Raw genomic sequence first — 13,289 nt, 5'->3', positions numbered from 1 at the left:
TCTGCTAGCATATAACAAGTAGACAATAGCCTTTTGTAACCGCACACTTATAACTGTAGCTTAATAAACCTGTAACTAGTTAAGATCTAAGCCTGACTGCTGTTACCCTCTGTCACTGCAATACAGCCACCACAATAAAAAAACCTTAACCGTTTGGTTACCACAGCCTGGCCATAGGTGAGAGTGCTAGGAGCTCCCTGCTCTAGCAGTAAAAGACTCGGGTGTTTAGGACCCTGGGGCATCCGTCAGTCTGGCCCAGACTGCCCGCTGCAAAGGAGCCCTGTGCTGTAGCAGTTAAAGACTTGGATGGTAACAAGGGCATAGTTGGTACCTCACCACACATTACCCGGCCACCGGCTAACAATGGGAAAGACTCACTTCAGTTCTGGTTAGTCTTTAAAGTGCTAAAGGACTGCTTTTTTTTTTGTTTTGTGAAGATATACACTAACACAGCTGTCTCTCTGAAACCATACACACACACACACACACACACACACATATCAAGGGGGGTCAATGTATATTACACATAGAGACCCACAAAGCACAGGTATCTAAGTGTTCATAGTCTGTCAAGAAAAATGAATGGAAATAAAAATCAAAGAATAGATTGGCAGCAAGCTGTTCCCCAGAAGCCCCTCTAGGCTTCCTGAAAACTCATGAACAGACTGTCATTTCCCATTTAGGCTCTCAGTGGAAAGCTAGCCTGGAAGCCACCAGGATATTTCTGTGTCACAATTTTTGTTTGTTTGTGTCTTTGATTTTAAACAATGACCCAGTGGCAGACATGGCAGAGGGTTTTAACTGTGGCAAAACCTGCAGGGCTATATGCTTAATCCTGGCTTCTTAAGTGGGGCAGTGTCACCTCTAGATGCTCTGGATGATGCCAGGATGGCTACACTCTTGGAGATTCCTCCTTGGGCAGTTCATTTAATGTTTTCACCATCAGCCTGTTGATGGGGCTCCACAGCTGAAGTAAGCTGCTGAGGCGAGTAAGTGAATGAGCCTTTCTTACCAATCACCTTGGTCACATTATGATCCCAGTTTATGACATCCCAAGTTTCTTCTATGCCATCCATTTGTCTGCCTCTCCTGATGGACTTTCTATGAGAGGAAGGTTGGCCTTGTGATTAATGCACTGGGCTGCGACTCAAGACACTTGGCTTCATTCAGTTCCCCGACTGGCACACATAACCTCTGTGACCCTGAGGAAGTTCTTTGATTTCCTGGTGTCTCTCACTGCCCTATCTATAAGAAGAGACTAATGAGCCTGATTCTTCACTCACCTTTTATGTGTTGTCTGTGTAAGGTCTTTTGGGACTGGACCGATTATCACCATGTGCATAGATAATGCTGAACGCAATGGGACAGTGCTGCTGCAATATAAATTGGTTGGGCAGATTTTTTTTTATAATTAAAATAAATTGTTTATTTTTAATCTCCTTCCCATATTTATATCTTTAAATGTTCATAGTTGCAGGAAGTTATGGGGGTGTCAAACAATTATTTAATGACAATCAATATTCAGATTCAAAAAGTTAAGTCTTCACAACCATTAAAACACAAATTGCCCACCTTAAACATCAAAACACATAAATACATCCACGAGTATAACTCAATATGTTCTCAAACAGGGCATCATGATAGCTATCTGTAAATTTTGAGGATTGTCGATGAAAATGTTCAGCCCTGAGTTTTGTGTATATTGTGAAATGAAACAGCCTATCCAAATCCCCCTGGCTGTGTGTTCTGTACTAGTATTTAGTTCTAATTTACCCCTCAATGTCTTCTACGATCCCAGTAAACAGTGAAAGTGTTGATAATGCTGCTAGACAATATTGACTTCCCATAGTTCTACAAATTCTCTGGTTTAACAACAGTCAGATTCCAAGATAGCCAGAGTAGAGAGGCTCCACTGTACTGTGATGCATTGGGCTTGCTTTACCATATGCACGCACACTCTGACCCCCCAAAAAGTTGATTGTACTGAACAAGTTTTAGGCTATGATTATGCATTTTTCTTTTAGCTAAGTCTCGTAATGTTTATGGAATATGAAATATCACTATCTACTGTCATTACATGCTTTGCTTCAGCAGCAATATAGAGCCAATTTTTTGCTTTAAACCCTAAATTGAGCAAAGAGCCTCCAATAAGAATGTTTTAAAACACTGTAGTAGTAAAAAGAGCAACAGAAGAAGAGACCCTGAAAACATATTGTCCTTTTACCATTATATCAAATTCACTACAAAGAACATTCTTAAAAGATAACGCCTTTTCAAGACACTCCTGATTCCCATTTTACATCTTTTAATATTAGAATAAAGAATAGGGAGCAGAAAAAGTCTCGTAAATAGATTCCAGCTTCAGCAGCTGGTAAAGTATCTTCCAAATAAAGCATTAAAAACCTTCTGCAAAAATCAATAGAGCAATTTTTAAATGAAGTTTAGCAAAATGTAGTCACTTTTGAAGGTATTTTCTTTTCTTTTTTTTTTCTTTCCAAATTTCCTTTACTGTACTGTCTGCATTTCTTCCTCTACCAGGTCTTAACGTGCCCTGGTTTATCCTATATGTAGGTCACATTTTAGACTAACAAGGATTGAAATAGCGTGGCACCATTTTTAATTTAAATTGTGCAATGGTGCAATTCACCTGTGCCATATTGAATGCGGACTCACGTTGTCTTGATTGGTCATTACACAAGAAGAGAGAGACAATGCCTTCAGCTTTTTCGTTAGAAAGAACGTAGGTTACTTCCAGGAAATCTTTTGCAAGTACCAGATGTTACATCTATTGCTGAATCAGTCACACAAATTATAGAAGTACCAAATTAACAGTGAAAGGAATCAGTTCTGTGTGCTTGGCTTGTAGATTTAACAGTGACAGGTTTCTTTCTTAATAATAGAAATAATTATAACCTGGTACTTTCAGCCATAGCTCTAGGCAAAGTGAAGAAGCATCATAAGTCACAATTTAGAGGTGGGTAAATTGAGGTATAGGTAGGTAAAGGGCCAGATTTTAAATGGAATTTAGGAGCCCAAATATTTAGGTTGGTGCCTAGTGAGGTGTCCACATAGGTTAGTTGCCTAATGCCAATTGATTTTAAGTTCCTAACCTGCTTAGGTCCTTTTGAAACTCCCACTAGATACCTACCTCAATTGTTAAGTACCTAATATCTTGGATAATCTGGCTGTAAGGGACTTGCCATGAATCTTTTCTGTAACATTGGGTGAAACAGGAAAAAAAAGTCTGGTCACCCAGAGCCTAGTGTGACTCTCTAACCACTAACTGGTGCAACTTCCCAACTGCTTGATGCACACAACGTGTGCTTAATTGCATGTCTAATTTATATGTATAGTTACCACAATTGCATATGCACATCAAGTGGTGTGACTAAGGGCACAAATTAATCTAAATGGGTATTAACTAATTTATTCAGAGATAAATGACTAATGCATTTTAATCTAGATGGTGTAAAGCATTTAATGGTTACATATTCAGTAACATTACAGAGAATACTGGTAGATTTTGTTTCTGACGGGACTCTCTTGACGGACAGGTTATTAATATGGGTATTTAAATGAGTCTCTGAACAAGGAGGTGCGTGAACCTCCTATGCACAGATCCCAGGACCTGAACCAGAACCCTGCTGCAACCCCAAGACAGGAGAGTGCCACCCCGGTACACTCTGGTCCCCGCTAAGGCCTCCTGGAAAGAAGTGGCTGGCAGAGACAAGGAGACCAGGACAAGGGCTAAAGTTAAAACAAAGTAACTGAAATTTTTATTTGAGGAACACCATCAAGTTTAAAATGTATCAACTCTTAGACAACTAACTTATAAACTTACAGTAAACATTGTTTCCTTGTTGTCTTCTGCTAAATGGACTGAACTTTATTTAACCGGAAGGTAAAAATCAATGTAGGAGAGGTTAGTTAATGCAGGTAAGTGGGAATAGGTAAGGGTATGCAAATCCCTTCTGCTTCCTATTAAAAGGGTGGAGTGAAGTTGCTAGCTTCACTCCTTACCGGGGGCAGGGTGCTAACCTGCCCCTAATGGTTGGACCCTGGAGCCAGTCAAGGCTGTTCCTCTCTTTGGGAGGCCTTCTGTTACTCCGTTTGTGGCCCAACTACATATGTGATCCCAGGAGGCAGTGTGCTCTTTCCTGAGTCACGTCAGGTAAGCGGAGACGGGAGGCAGGGAGGTGTTGCCTACACCTGCAGTAATTTGGGAAGGGGTATTAAAGGAACAAGGTTAAGGGAGGTTGAACCTTCCCGTTTACTTATCTATTACTAACAATATTATCTATTACTAGCAATACTAAGTATTCTTTAAATATACAAAAATGTTAACAATAAAGATTATTAATTAAATATGCTTTATATGTGTGTTTATATAAATGTAAGAACCCTACCTGGGCTTATAGGCCCGGCCCTGAGGGTCAAGCCCTCGGGTACTGTGCCTCCCCTGCCGGGGAAGCCCACACTAGGGGTGTGAAACCTACTCCCCCACTGGGGGGTCCCGATGTCCCAGGTGGATATGTATTAAGAAGTGTGTGTATGGCTAGGTAAGTTTACGTGTCTTGTCCGGTAGTAGTCACAATCAGGTAAGTTGAGGTCCAGTCCGGTTTGATGTCTTATCCAGGTAAGTGGTCACAATGATGGTCCCCAGCACACCCGCAGCACACAGGCGATGACGTGGCCATAGGAGCGGCGTCGATGAGATGGTGTTGGTGGGCCTCCGGTTTCCTCACCGGCTACGCAGTACCCGTGGCAGAAGCCACAGGCCAGTTCACCACCCGGTGAGTACGCCTGAAGACCCACTTGACGCTCCTAGATGCAAGCGCGGTGCTGGGGCTCGGGGAGGCGCTTGAACGACGCCACCGCTTCAGAGCTCAGCTGCCCCTGAGGCGAGCTACAGCTCCAGTGATTCAGCACAGCTTCAGCGCCGCCCAGAGGCAGGTGCTGCAGTGATTTCAGCTCTAGGCAGCGCCCCCTAAAGGGCAAACGCCGCTGTGATTTCAGCTCTTCGCTCTCTTCTCGAGCTGGCCTAAGGGTCAGCGGACGTTGCCGCGGCACCCAGCACTCCCCTATGTGGCAGCAGCTATTATGATAGCTAGCTCCCAGGGCCACCGAATGGTGGGTGGCACCTGAATTTACAGAACAGATTCATGAATATTTATGACGTGATTACCATACTGAAAATTCTGAACACCTGTTTTCAACCAGGTCCTCTGGTGTGTGGAAGTTTCCAGGGACTCCCACCTATGTCCAATCAGGAGCCTGGATTTCAAATCCAGGATCATGAATTATTTATGAGTTCAGGTTACCAGGGAAACCAATTGACAAAAGGTGACCGTTGGTGCTGCTGCCAAATGGCAGCCTGTGAGACTTTAAATTTTCCATGTACCTGCATTGATTTTAACACAGCCAGAGTCTTGTTTTCCCTGACACATGGGGGCGATAATGTCCTAGAGATAAAAATCCCTGACAGTTTCCTCTATTGTCAAGTATGTGTGTAATTTTTTTAAAGTGTATTTTTCACAAAATAAAAAAACTTTCTTAAAATTCATAGAATTATAGGACTGGAAGGGACCTCATCTAGTCCAGTCCCATGCTCTCAGGGCAGGATTAAGTATGACCTAAATAATATATAATGTTTGAAATAGGAAGGACCTGAGAACAAATTTCATCTAAAATGGTGACCTAGCTAAGGTAGCTTCCATGTGTAAATAAGTCAGCTTGGTGGCTTGGTTTTCTTCTCCGCTGTCCTGTGGTCAGTCTGCATAAGCTCAGCTACTCAGATATGATGGCTGGATTTAAAATGACAAGATAGTTGGAGTAGAGAGGTTGTATCTTTTATTGGACCAACTTCTCTTGGTGAGACAAATTATGTTTTTGAGCATATATGGGAAACGTCTTCAAATCTGGCCAATACCAGGTTAGTTATATGGCCAATAACATCATTTGTTGTGATATAAGATATATCAGAGTAAAAAAGACTCAGATTTCCAGAACTGTGCTCAAAGCTGTAGTGCATTTTGCAAACGTGTGAAAAATCATGTTGTAGAGTATGATGCAAGGAATTTAATGTCAAAGAGGTCATTTGTAGAGTTACTGGAAAACCTGTTCATTTTACCTATAACATGATCTCCTCACTGCCTACTGCATGCTTTTATACTTTCCAGTGTGGGTTTTGTCAGCCTCCCACTTCCCCCTGCCCTGGTAGGTCTTTGCAGAGCCACCATGAGGGAAAATGCCAACCCCACAGGACCCCGTTCATGCCAGGAGGAAGCTGAAATGCTTCTTCTCAGCCTGAATGAGCTAGTGGGGAGTCTACCCCACATCCTTGCTGTGGCAAACGGGTGGGAGGGCAAGGAGCATGTTAGAGCTGGGGATGCAGTTTAAATGCTGCATCCTGGCCCCAATGGGCTCCTATTGAAAACCAAGGAGTGGGCGGGTGCAGCCCGCCCACAACTGAAAGGCCCCTCTCAAGGTGAGGGGGACCCATTAAAATAACTTGGCTTCAAGTGAATACGGGGGACAACTAAAAAGAAAAACAGGGATGGGAGTGAAGGTCAAAGGTTTAAAACAAGGGAAATGGGGGGGACACTGAGCAGAGAACCCCAGACAGCATCCAGTGCTCCTTGAAGGCATCGTGGGAGCCAGTGGTCGCCACCCAGACGAACTCTGCCCGGATTCATGAGCGGAGGGTGGAATGGAAATAGGCCCCACAGTCGCAGGTCTCCCCCTCAGCCAGCCTCCTCTCCCTGGTCTTGTAAATGGCTACTTTAGCCATAGCCAGAAGGACGCTGACGAGGAGGTCTCGCGACTTAGTGGGGCCACGGATGGGGTGTGCCAGGATCAGGAGGTGCGGGGAAAGGTGCAGCCAGAACCTCAACAGGAGGTTCTGGAGGAGCAGGAAGAGGGGCTGCAACCTGGTGCACTCAGCATAGATGTGCGCCAAAGGTCTCCCTGTGGCTAGCGGGGAGGCAAGCCTGCTTTCAGTTGTTACTCTTTTACTCAGCATCCCTGCAAGGTGGTGAGCAGATTCTGAAAATGTGTCTGTGCTCGCTGTCTAAGACAGTGTATTCTGTGGTGGATTTGAAACATTAATGCATTTGATACTTGTTTGCCTTGTTGTGTGCACTGCTATGTTGCAAACCTCCCTAGTAAGATTGTAACCATAGTAAATGTAAGTAAATGTGACATTTATGAGCAATCGCTTCAGCTGAAAAAAGTGGGTGTGCCATGGAATTGTCTCACTGAAGTGTGCTGTGTTACTGGAAAGGTTGGAAACCACCGTTCTATGGGACCTACTTTCTTCTGAACCATCAGGTTTCCAAAGGCAGGATATCAGGGTTGGGGGACCAAAGCTCTGATCCGAAAGGGCAAATCCAATGCTCCTATTTGTTTTCATCTACATCCAAACTCTCTATCCATTCACTATAGAGCCAGAAGAGATCCTTCTGAATTTTTGCGGTTTCATCTTGATAATGGATTTTGTAAAAAAACAAGTCTGTATTGCTCATAAGGTTATAAATAAAACATGTTTGTTTGGGGGAGCAAACATTGAAAGACAATTGCTAAGAGAGTAACAGAAATATGATGCTATAATGAGAAGGTAGTGAGCTCATTAAATAACACAGAACGAAATAAAATAAAACTAGCAAACTGGCCTAGAGTTGCTCGGGTATTTAAGTGAATTAAGTTTTATTTCTATTTGGAAAATAAAAGGCAATGTATATGGTCTATGCAAATGATTGTATTTTTGGAAAATGAAGGAAAAAAAGAAGTTAGTATTATAAAAGTCTGAGAGTGAGTCAAAGATTACATAGAGCTTGTTGACAGACAACACGGCATATGGAGATGCACATCTCATACATCTGGAAGGGACCTTGGGAGGTCATCAAGTCCAGTCCCCTGCCTTCTTGGCAGGACCAAGCACCATCCCCTTTTTTTTTAAATCTATTTGCCCCAGATCCCTACATGGCCCCCTCAAGGACTGAATTCACAACCGTGCGTTTAGCAGGACAGCAGTCTTTTGCTAGAATAAGTAGAGGAGGTAGGCGAGTTTCGGGAGGTGAGAGGGCTGATCTAGGGTGTGGGTAGTGTAGGAGAGAGAATGGGGTGCTGGGAGAGGTGCAGTGTGGTAGAGAGGGCAGAGGCTGAGGGTTGGTTGGGGAGCTTAGAAGCACTGTTGGACTGGGAGGGCAGACTGTGGCTGGGGTTGGGAGTGGAGGAGTGCTGGGGCTGGGAGTGGGGGCTTAGTGGAAGGGATGGGGTTGGAATGGTGAGGGGGTGAGGGCAAAGGGTTCAGTGTGTGGTGCAGACTTCAGCATATGGGTTTTCTTGAGGAGGGTTCAGGGTAGAGGGAAGTTAGTGGAGTGAGGGCAGAGTTGGGGGGCGTCTGGGGCAGTGTCAGAGTTGGGGTCACAGAGCAGGGGACTTATGGCAGGGGGTTGGGAGATCTCAGGTGGCTTACCAGGGGGCTGGCCATAGTAGTAAAGGTGAAGCTGGCTCATGGGTGGGTCTGGGTCACAGTTCCTGGCCCCAGCATCTCTGAGCAGGAGGACTGGGCTGGGCCAGTCCAGCTTCAACAGCTCCTACTATAGCTCCTGTGGGAGAGCCACCTTCCCATGCTCTGGAAGAGAGATGAGGCCCTTGCCTAGAGGCAGTGGGGGTGCGAAGACAGGGCTGTTTTCCACAGCCCTGTGGACAGTGGCAGTGGGGCAGGCCTGGGACTAGGGTAGTTTTCCTGGCCCCAACCTGAGCTTGGGGCAGGCAGGGTTGGGGTTTGTGGCTGAAGCCTCTTGGGATAGGGGGCTAATTGTGTGGGAGAGTTGCCAGGGGCATCTGGGCTCCCCCTGTGTGGTGCTGTGGCCAAGCACTGGGGCAGGGCTTGGGGTAGAGGGGCACTTACCTCTTCTGGCAGGGTGGAGCGCCCTGTTGTCATGTGGCCACTGTTTTCCTGTTGCAGCTGCCCCAGTGGTCACTCTGCAGTATGGTTGTTCCTTGCTTTGGCTGCCCCCAGTGGTGAGTCTGAAGTATGTCATCCCTCCTGTCTGGTGCCCCTCCCTTTCCATGTTCTCAAAATTCCTGGGATTTCAGGCATTTCCCATTTTCCAGGCACAACCAAACCCTGACCATGGTTTAAGTTAGGTAAGAGGAAGCTGCATACCAAATCTGTGGTCATAGATCATACAGTCTGAAAGGAGTTCTTGAACAAATGTTGCATTGACAGACAGACACACAGTAAAATATTTAGTAGATCTCCCCTGCAGGACAACCATTGATTCTTTTAATTTTTCACAATGTGGATAAGCATGATTTCAAATTAAAAGATAACGTAAAATGAATCTTCTGGGGAAAATATTGACGTATTGAATTTTTCTAAGAAAAAATGTATAAGGAAATAACACAGATAGTTATGGATAGATACTGTCCGCCAGAACAAACATGAATATGCACAAGAAAATTTCAGCTGAGATACTGATATGGAGTCTGAAAATATTATCCCTCAATGCCAATAACACCTCAGTTTAGGAACCCTCTCCCCTTTATGTATTTATTTACTAGTAACCATGAATCTGCAAGAGTTAAAATTTAGCAGAGTTGTTTGAGTTTAATGCTACCAAAAGGGGCTATGAGTCACTCCAGGTATAAAGAAAATGATGTACTTCAATGCTTTTAAAATAATGCAGTTATAACTATGCCTTATTTCATATCATACAGTTATTCCACCATTGTGCATTGTGCATTATTAATAGTTAATCTTTACTCTGCTTTATTCATGTGATCAGGAGTTGAGTAATGGTAGCTTATTCACAAATACTGGGCCCAAAATTTTTCAAACGTGCTCAAAGTTAGACACCATGGATAAGATAATGACCTCTTTGAAATCAATGGTAAAGCTCCTCTTGTGCTCAGTGGGACTAGAATTTCCTTCACTGGCTTTTATTAGCCTCACATTTAATGTGTTCTACCACTTAGGCCTGTTTTAATGAATTAAATTAAATAGTTCATACTATTTTGCTCTGTAGGCATGTGGTTCTGAAAATAACATGTATTGAACATTGAGTGAAGAGCAGGTGATGAAACTGCCCTGGTTTCAATCCAGCTAGGTGTTAAAGCATTCAGCTCCCAGTGAAAGGCCCTATATTAGGAGTCATAGAATCACAGAAGACTAGAAATGGAAGAGACCTCAAGAGGTCATTGAGCCCAGTCCCCTGCATTCATGGCAGGCCAAGTACCATCTACATCATCCCTGACAGGTGTTTTTCTATCCTACTCCAATGACCAAAGTCTATCCTAATCCAATGACCAAGATTCCATAACCTCCCTAGTCAGTTTATTCCAGTACTTAACCACCCTGACATGAAATTTTTCCTATTTCCAATCTAAACCTCCCTTGCAGCAATTTAAGTCCATTGTTTCTTGTCCTACTCTGAGAGGTTAAGGAAAATAATTTTCTCCCTTCCCCTTATAACAATCTTTTAGGTACTTGAAAAATATTATCATGTTCCTTATTTATCTGACTTCAGTGGCACTGCTGATGTAACTATGACCAGGTATACGGGTTAAGCAAGGTGTTCAGGGGAGTCTGTGTCACTAAGCATCAAGCAAGAGGCATTCAGCACCACAAACTTTAAGAGGGATCTCAGGAGACAACCACTAACCTTAAAGGAACTGTGTAGTGCTGTAAAGATTTATTTGAAAACAAAAGACAGGGTGTATTTATACCTTGTATTAGTTATTACAAGCTGAAAAGAGAGTTTTGATTCTGCCATTTGCTCACACCACATTACGTATATTTTATTTTTGGTAGCTGACCAAATTGACTGAAGGACCTCAGTGGTTAACACTTCAATTCTGTCCTCTTTAGCTGCATTTAGATTAGTTTGTGTAATAATTGCTGCAGGTGTATAAAGTTCCATTTCAGGAGTCATCCCTCTATCCATCAATACAGTTCCAGTTCCTGGAATTACAAGATATTAACTTTATTTCCAAATACTGGCTGATTATCCATGCAATAGAACAATGACACAAATAATGCTATAGATCTGCAAAAAAGTAAAACACTTCTAGTTGAAAATATTTTACAGGAAAACTAAGACAGTCAACAGCTACTTAAATAGAGATAAAATGGAAACTTGCTAACTGGACAGTCTTTGCTGTGCTAAAATATTATTCTTTCCATATGCTGAGTCCTTTATGAAAAATGTATTTTCATTGTTCTGATGTATAATGGAACATACTTTGGTATTGGTCATAGAATGTGTCGTCATTAGATGAATTATTCCATTCCATCACACGGGAATGCTTACTTAAATAAAGAGCTTTATTGATGGGCTATTGTACTGAAAAGCTATTACTGCGAGTGATTATATTCTTGCTGGTGCTGGAGTTAACTTTAGTCATAAAAGTTAATGTATGTATATAGTAATAATAATGCATAAAACTTATATAATGTTTTTCAGCCACAGATCTCAAAGCATTTACAAAGGAGTTTATCATTGTGCTCATCTTACAGATAGGACGACTAGAATACTGTTAGATGAAGTGGTTTGCACAGGCACCTGCAGCAAGACAGTAGCAGATAAGATGCACTGTTGCCTAGGTAGAACTGCTTTAATCTAAACAAGACCACATATTCTCAATGTGTATTCCATTGCATTATTAGTATTGTATAGGTCAGTGCGGGTAACATAAACAGAAACTGACCCAAACATCAGTCTAAGCACTGGATTTTAGAGTTAACTGCTATTTCATTTGCACCTGTTTCTGATTCCACCTGGGACTGGGTACCATGAGAGTGGTTGAGAATGTATTTTATCTGTCGGGAAGCACTGTGCCATAAATGCACTCACCACTGAGCTGTTTTGAAAAGGTTTTCTGCAAAGGTTTGCAGAGCCAACAGTCTGGAAGAGTTCAGTTAAGTTTCATATAAATTACATCTGAATTTTCAGAATTTGGCTTGTGCAAAGGTATGCATGGATATTTTCTCAGTATTACAGTTCTTGCATGTGTGCATGCAATCACAATAGCAGATTTCCACTCACATATTGTACACCCTAAGCCTGGAATTTGGGGTAATTTTATTGAAATGAAACCACTGAAAAACCTGATTAGTTTTCATCTACTCACTAAAAGCCAAAATATCTATTTTAGAAAACTCCAGAGGATGTGATAATTTCCTGCTCCAGTTAAACATTTGTCTCAAGTTAGTGAAGAGACATAGAGACCTATATATCCTAAAATGTAGTGGTAAAATATAAAATGACATTGACAATCTTTATGTATTGCTCTTTAAACTTTATTTGGCAACTTTTATAACCAAAGATTATAGATTGGTATTTCAAATGTATATAGCATTATTTAAAAAGTTGGGACTGACCAAGTATATCCCCATTAATTGCTAATATGGTCCTAATAAGCCAGAAGCCTGCATGAAACTGCAATAAAGTGGTTATACCTAACTTTTTCAAAGGGAATACAAAGCCTGGACAAATTATATGCACTAGTTTCCAGCTAGCACTCCAAGCCAAAGATCCTGAATGACCTCATTGAGCTCAGTGCAACTAGTCATGTGCATAAAGTTAAACACAGCCTAAACTCCCTGCACAGCCTATGGGATTTACAAAATTGTAGTGAGATTTCATCAGAAAGAGTTACTTCTATATGAATTTGCTCTGATTCCCAGTGCAAAGATTGTCACTGAGTTCAGTAGAACTTGGATTGGGCCTATTAATAAAACTGCACACTGTATCTGAAAGAGGATCAAGAAAAAATGAAATTGTCTAAATATGACTGCTAATGAAAAGTGTGAGGTGTAATAAGTTTTCAGGTTTAATCAACCCTTTAATTAAAATATTCATTTGGTTTCCTTTTATTCAATTACTTTTATACTCCTTTCCTCATCTCTGTTCATGAGCTGAGATAAACTTTGCATCTTGCTGGCACCATTTTCTGCACTTTATTCAAAGCTCTTCATTTAAAAGCACATCACATCATTTGTCTGTTACAGAAAAAAAATTAGACTGGTTTCAGATGTGGCCATGTACTTGAAAAATCCTCTCATACTGTAGAGCTACATCTATGCTGCATTCCACTTTCAGAAGTGGAATACAAATGACTGAGATCAAAAATGAAAATGAAGCATGGCTTTACATATCTTGAGCCTCATTTGCATATTCTTGTGCAATCGTGCTTCTGGAAGAAGCTTTTCCAGAAGCAAAAGCAGCCATCTAGACAGGGTTCCTTTGAAAACAAACCCCATTTTTCAACAGAACCCTTCT

General features: G+C 42.2%; 1 protein-coding gene across 1 annotated transcript in view; it reads right to left on the bottom strand.

The window, feature by feature from the left end:
* Positions 1 to 10,941: 10,941 nt before the first annotated feature.
* Positions 10,942 to 13,289, bottom strand: part of CBLN4 (cerebellin 4 precursor) — a 107,188-nt gene continuing 104,840 nt past the window's right edge. The window contains exon 5 of the transcript XR_012647884.1: positions 10,942 to 10,969. The gene's annotated coding sequence lies outside the window, so the exon portion shown is untranslated. The remainder of the gene's footprint in view (positions 10,970 to 13,289) is intronic.

This window comes from Carettochelys insculpta, chromosome 17, assembly GCF_033958435.1.
Source record: "Carettochelys insculpta isolate YL-2023 chromosome 17, ASM3395843v1, whole genome shotgun sequence".
NCBI classification, from domain to species: domain Eukaryota; kingdom Metazoa; phylum Chordata; order Testudines; family Carettochelyidae; genus Carettochelys; species Carettochelys insculpta.
This window is presented reverse-complemented; position numbering and strand designations above follow the sequence as displayed.